We start from the raw sequence: 7186 nt of genomic DNA on the forward strand, positions 1-7186 counted from the left end.
TATATAAGAGGGCTACTGATTTTTTTGAGTTAATATTGTATTCAGCCACTTGACTAAAGGTGTTTATCAGCTGTAGGAGTTCCCTGGTAGAGTTTTTGGGGTCGCTTATGTATACTATCATATCACCTGTGAATGATGACACTTTGACTTCTTCCTTTCCAATTTGTATCCTCTGATTTCTTTTTGTTGTCTTATTGAACTTCAAGTACTATATTGAACAAGTATGGAGAGAGTGGACAGACAACCTTGCCTTGTTCCTGATTTTAGTGGAACTGCTTTGAGTTTCTCTCCATTTAATTTGATGGTGGCTGTTGGCTTGCTGTATATTGCTTTTACTATGTTTATGTATATCCCTTATATTCCTGATCTCTCCAAGATTTTTATCATGAAAGGGTGTTGGATTTTGTCAAAGGCTTTTTCAGCATCTAACAAGATGATCATGTGTATTTTTTCTTCTAGTTTGTTTTTATGGTGTATTACATTGACAGATTTTCATATGTTGAACAATCTGTACATTTTTTGGATCAAGCCTACTTGGTCTTGGTGAATGATCTTTTTTATGTGTTCTTGGATTCAGTTTGCCAGTATTTTATTGAGTACTTTTGCGTCAATGTTCATTAGTGAAATTGGTCTGTGATTCTTTATTTGTTGGATCTTTGTGTGGTTTGGTTATTGGGGTGACTGTGGCCTCATAGAAAGAATTTGGCAATGTTCCTTCTGTTTCTATTTTGTGGAGTAATTTGAGGAGTATTGGTCTTAGTGCTACTTTGAAAGTCTGGTAGAATTCTTCACTAAATCTGTCTGACCCTTGGCTTTTTTTGGTTGGGAGACTTTTAATAACTGCTTCTATTTCCTTAGGGTTATTGGTCTATTTACATTGTTTATCTGATCTTGACTTAACTTAGGTAAATGGTATCTATCAAGAAAATTTTCCATTTCTTTTCGATTTCCCAATTTTGTGGAGTATAGGTTTTTGAAGTATGACCTAACGGTTCTCTGAATTTCCTCAGTGTCTGTTGTTATGCCCCCCTTTTAGTTCTAATTTTGTTGATTTGGATATTGTCTCTCTGCCTTTTGGCTAGTTTGGATAAGGGTTTATCTATTTCATTGATTTGCTCAAAGAACAAACTTTGTTTCATTGATTCTTTGTACCATTCTCTTTGTTTCTATTTTATTGATTTCAGCCCTTAGTTTGATTATTTCCTGCTGTTTACTCCTCTTAAGTGTGTCTGCTTCTTTTTATTCTAGAGCTTTCAGATGTGCTGTTAAGTCACTAGTATGAGATCTCTCCAAATTCTTCATGAAGGCCCTTCATGCTATGAACTTTCCTCTTAGCACCGCTTTCATTGTGTCCCATAAGTTTGAGTATGTTTTGCATTCGTTTTCATTAAATTCTAGGAAGTCTTTAAATTCTTTCTTTATTCCTTCTTTGACCCAGTGGTAACTCAGTAGAGAGTTATTCAGTATCCATGAGTTTTTAGGCTTTCTGTAGTTTCTGTTGTTGTTGAAATCCAGCTTTAATCCCTGGTGGTCTAATAACATACAAGGGGTTATTTCAATTTCTTTGGATCTGTTGAGACTTGCTTTGTGGCTGAGTATATGATCAATTTTGGGGAAGGTTCCATGAGGTGCTGAGAAGAAAGTGTATTCTTTTGTGTTTGGGTGAAATGTTCTGTATACATCTGTTATGTCCATTTGAATCATAATGTCTGATAGTTCCTTTATTCCTGTTTAGTTTGTGTCTGGATGACCTGTCCGTCCTTTGGTGGGAGTGTGGTGTTAAGGATTCCCACTACTATTGTATGGGGTTCAATGTGTAGTTTAAGCTTTAGTAATGTTTCTTTTACAAATGTGTGTGCCCTTACATTTGGGGCATAGATGCTCAGAATTGAGATATCTGATCTTGGTGCATTTTTCTTTGAAATGCCCTTTTCCATCTCTTTTGATTAATTTTGGTTAGAAGTCTATTTTGTTAGATATTAGGATAGCTAGACCAGCTTGTTTCTTAGATACATTTGATTGAAAAACCTTTGCCAACCCTTTACTCTAAGGTAATGTCTCTCTTTGATGTTGAGGTGTGTTTCTTGTATGCAGCAGAATGATGGATCTTGTTTTCTTAGCCAATTCATTAGCCTGTGTCATTTTATTGGCGAATTGAATCCATTGAGAGGTATTAATGGCCAATGATTGTTAATTCCTGTTATTTTGCTGTTGTTGTTGGTAGTGGTGTGTGTGTGTGTGTGTGTGTGTGTGTGTGTGTGTGTGTGTGTGTGTGTATGCTCATGCATGTGCATGTGAGCACCTGTCTGGATGTGTTTCCCTTCTTTGGGTTTTGCTGGTGTGAAATTATTTATTGCCTGTGTTTTTGTGGGTGTAGCTATCTTCCTAGAATTGTTGTTTTTCTTCTATTACCTTCTGTAGGGCTGTGTTTGTAGATAGATATTGTTTAAATTTGACTTTGTCATGAAATACCTTGTTTTCTCCATCTATGGTAATTGACAGTTTTGCTGGGTATAGTAGTTGACTTATTAAGTTGAACCAACCCTGCATTTCTAGGATAAGGCCAACTTGATTGTGGTGATTATCTCCTTGATATGTGTTTGCATTTGGTTTACTAGTGTTTGTTGATGGTTTTTGGTTCTAGATTCCTCAGGGATATTATTTTGTAGCTTTTTGTTGTTCTTGTATTGTCTTTGTGTGGTTTGGGTATTAGCGTACTACTGGCTTCATAGAACAAGATTGGGAGTGAGTCTTTAGTTTTTATCCTTCCTTTTCTTCTTTTTAAAAAAGTAGTTTAAGAAGGATTGGTTGTAGTTCTTCTTTAAAAATCTTGTAGAATCTTTCTAATCCTGGACCTTGTTTTTAGTCAGAAAGCTTTTTATTGTTTCAATATCTTCCTTTGTTATGGGTCTGCATGCCTCTAATCCCAGCACTAGGAGGTGGAGACAGAAATATAAGGCAGGTGGAGACAGGATCTCGGCCCCCTATTTGGTCTGAGGATTCATAGCGTTAAGAAGCTTCTAGTGGTTGCTGCTCTGCTTCTCTGACCTTTCAGCTTTCACTCTCATGACCTTTAAGTCATTACCCATCTGACTCTGGGGTTTTTTATTGTTAAGACTAATTAGAATCACACTTCACTTTCCACTCCCTCCCAAGTTCATAACTTCTTTAGTTGTTATTGTTACATACAGAAATACTTATATACACAAATACTTCATATAAATTTTACATACTAATTCCAGTTCTCCCTCCTCCCCTTCTGCTGCCCTCCCCACCTCCCCCAATCCCACCTCTCAATCCACTCCTCAGAGAGGGTAAGGCTTCCCTTGGGGAATCAACAAATTCTGGCATACTAAATTGAGACAAGACCAACTCTCCACCACCACCACCCCCGCCCCCGTGTCAAGGCTGAGCAAGGTATTCTATCCTAGAGAATGTGTTCCAAAAGCCATTTCATGCACCCATGATAAATCCTGGTCTTATTTCCAGGGCTCCCCAAACAGATCTAGCCACATAACTGTTGCCCACATTCAGAGGGTCTAGTTTGGTCCCATGCATGTTCCCCAGCTGACAGGCCAGAGTCCATGAGCTCCCACCAGCTTGGTTCAGCTATCTCTGTGGTTTTCCTCATGATCTTGACCTCACTTGCCCCTGTGATCCCTCCTCCCTCTCTTTTACTGAAGCCTAGGAGCTCAGCCCAGTGCTTGGTTGTGGATCACTGTATCTGCTTCCATTAGTTACTGGATGTAGGTTCTATGATGACAACTAGGGTAGTCACTAATCTGATTATAGGAAAAGCTAAGTTCAGGCACCCTCTCCAATATTGCTAGGAGTCTTAGTTGATATCACCCTTGTGGATTCCTGGGGATTTCCCTAGTACCAGGTTTCTCCTTATCCCCCTAATGGTTCCCTCTACCAAGAATTATTCACATAGATGAGGAAGAATAATTCCAAGTCAGTGGCAAAGACTAGATTTTCAACATAGTAAAAAACAACTTCCTCATATTATGGAATAATACACCCATACAGCTACAAAGAAGCAAAGAGCACCAAGTAGATAAGATTAGAAATAAAAATCCCCATAGTATACCATAGTTAAAAAATTAAGTGTACAGTAAAAGAGTATTGAAAATGCAAGAGGAAAAAAATAAGTTACATATAAAGGAAAATCTGTTTAAATAGCTGATTCTCAATGGAAAATCTGAAAGCTAGAAGAGGCTGGAACAATACATTCCAAGCCTTAAAAGAACATGAAGGCCAACACAGACAAATATACCCAGAAAAATTATCTACCATAGTTGAAGGAGAAAAACTTTCCACAATATAAACAGCCTTAAATATTTTATACCCAACACACTAAATGTAAAGAAAATATAGGAAGCAATATTTTGGGCTGAATAGAGTAATGAGCATATCTAAGAGACTGTGGAATGAGATGTAAAACTATAATTACAAAACCACAAAGTACCACTGAGACGCAAATAACAACACCAAAAATCAGTAACATAATGACTAGAATCAATGTATAACTTTCAATAATAATGACAAATACTAACAGCCTCAGTTCTCCAATCAAAAGTCATGGTTGGATAAATGGATCAAGAAACAAAATCTACTTATTTCTTGTCTACAAGAAACACTTCTTAGCTTTAATGATCAACATTACTGTAGAGTAAAAGAATGGACAAAAACAGTGACAAGGAAGCAAGCAGGTATCACTGTCCCAATAGTAACTTCCTATTGTTGTAGACAGTATGTACTTTGGATACAGGATTTGAATGAATGGAGATAGATATGATCTCAAAACTTCCTCCTTCAGGACTTGCTTTCATATTACTTGAAGCTGTCAAGGAAGGGATGCAATCAATAGTCTTAATCAGTTGTGATGCTAATGAACCGCAATAATGACCAACATGACAATATATCCCTTAAGGTGTGACAGTGACGCTCATGTATTGGCAGTAACAAAGAGCTGTCTAATTGGACTTAAGGCCCACTTAACAGGGGTCTCTTTGCAACAGACAGAGATCATTGCAGAAAACCACAGCTGGTCAAAATGCAGAGAACATATGATACTGGTGTGCTCAGCCCCAATTCATACAACTACAATAGAATTTTTGCACCTAAGGTTCAGGGACTATTATGGAATGGGGTGGGAGCAGTGTGCAGAAAGACTGTGAGAGCCAGAGGATCAGGAAATCTGTATGAAGGTAGTGTCTTCTAGGAATGACAAGAAAGCTGTATTCCTGATATCTCAAGGACATGGCTGCCTAAATAAGATCTGAAGAAAGACAGCATCAAGCAACATGTTAATGTAGAAAGGAGAAATCTAATGGTGTCCTACACAAAAAGGAAGAGCAATTATCAAGTGGTGAGAGAGCGAGAATTAGTCTTCCAGAGGTTGAGTCACCTAGTAGCTATTTAATACTAAGTGGTTAGCCCTAAAATATATGCATACAGGCAAAAGACCTAGCAAGTTTTATTTATGTATTTTTGTGTTTATATACATACAATAATAATTAAAGTAAAAGAGTCAATAAACTTGAAAGGGATTACAAGGGATATAGAAAGGGTTAAATGAAGGAAAGAAGGAAAGAATGATATTATGTTGTCAAAAATAAGAGCATAAAAATTGCAAAAAACCACATAAAAAGTCTTAAAAGAACTCAAAGTGGAAATATCAATTATTAAAAAGTCAATGGGTTGCACACTGGAAGGAGGAAGATGTAGATGACAAGGAAGGAAGAAGAAAGAAAGAAAAATAAAAGAAAGTAAGGGAGGAAGAAAGGAAGGGGAAGGCAAGAAAGGAAAGAAACAAACTGAGACTCTGCAGTCAGCTGAACATCACATGTAAGTAGAACCAGGAATCTTACTTGGTTCTGTGTGATTCCACATTCATGTTCTTTCATGTCACACACACTGCCCAGAGTTATTTAAATGGAAGATAATTAAAATCTCCTAATATATCCCATAGCCACTTCCAAAGTCATTATCTTTCATATATAACCAGACTATCTCTTGGCTTTAAAGACTAGAAAGTACAAATGGAATTACACTTCTGGGCTAACTACAGATGTTGAGAACTCTTAAGCAAACCTAGTTCTTACATCTCACTTGTTTGGGAGAAAAGGAGAATTGGAAAAAGCTGACAATGTCAAGGGATGTCAAAATGACACAAGATGTCTTTATGAATGTGACAGTACGAGTATTCTAAATTTATTCCAGTTTTTATGTAAATACACTCTGCTGTATTATGTTTCTTTCTGAAAATATATAGTCTTCCCTCACCTTTGCTTACATCTTTCAGGTGCCTCATTGTGTTGATCTCTCTTCTTCAGCTTTATAGTCAAATTTCTCATTGAGGTTATGTGCAGCTCATAACTAGACAATTTCTTCTCATGGTCCTAACTATCTCAAATTTAGACTTAAATTTATCCCAAATAATATTTTGATAATGCTTTATGTTTTCTCAATTTCACTAACAATTACTCCTCCTAACCCAGATTTGCAGTCTAAGAACTTAAATATCAACTGAAATATCTCAGAATTCTCATAGAAGATCAGGTATGATTGGGAAATATAATTTACTTCCCTTTTAATATTTGGTGCTAGAGCTTGAACCCAGGACCATGAGAATGCTGAAACGTGCTCTACCACCAAACTACATCCTCAGCCCCATAGTTTGCATCTGATTTTTATTGGGTGATAGACTGTATTTGCTATGATGGGGTGATTTTTACATGTTTTGATATGTCCTAAGCGTTAAGAATGGTGCTTTGCTGACAGCTCAATAATTTATTAAACGAATGACTGGGTGACCACCTTTATATTTTGTATGTAACTTACTTTTTTTTGTAGTATTTAATTAGGATTTTAAACTGTCATTTTAATGTTTATAGGATATACATTCTAAGGAATAAGACACCATGAATTTTATGTGTGTATGTGGGGAAGTGTGTTCATGTCTGTATGGGTGCACAGGTATGAGAGTGTACACATACATGTGCACACACATGTGAAGGCCAAAAGTCAACATCTACTGTCTTTGTTCAGATGCTATCCCCCATGTTTTACTATTGTCATTTTGAGGCAGGGCCTTTCATTAACCTGGAACTCACTGAGTAGTAGGAAGGACCGGCTGGCCAGTGAGCTTCATAAATCCTCTATTTCTGCCTCACTAGGGCTG

Source organism: Peromyscus eremicus, chromosome X (genome assembly GCF_949786415.1).
Source record: "Peromyscus eremicus chromosome X, PerEre_H2_v1, whole genome shotgun sequence".
Lineage (NCBI taxonomy): Eukaryota > Metazoa > Chordata > Mammalia > Rodentia > Cricetidae > Peromyscus > Peromyscus eremicus.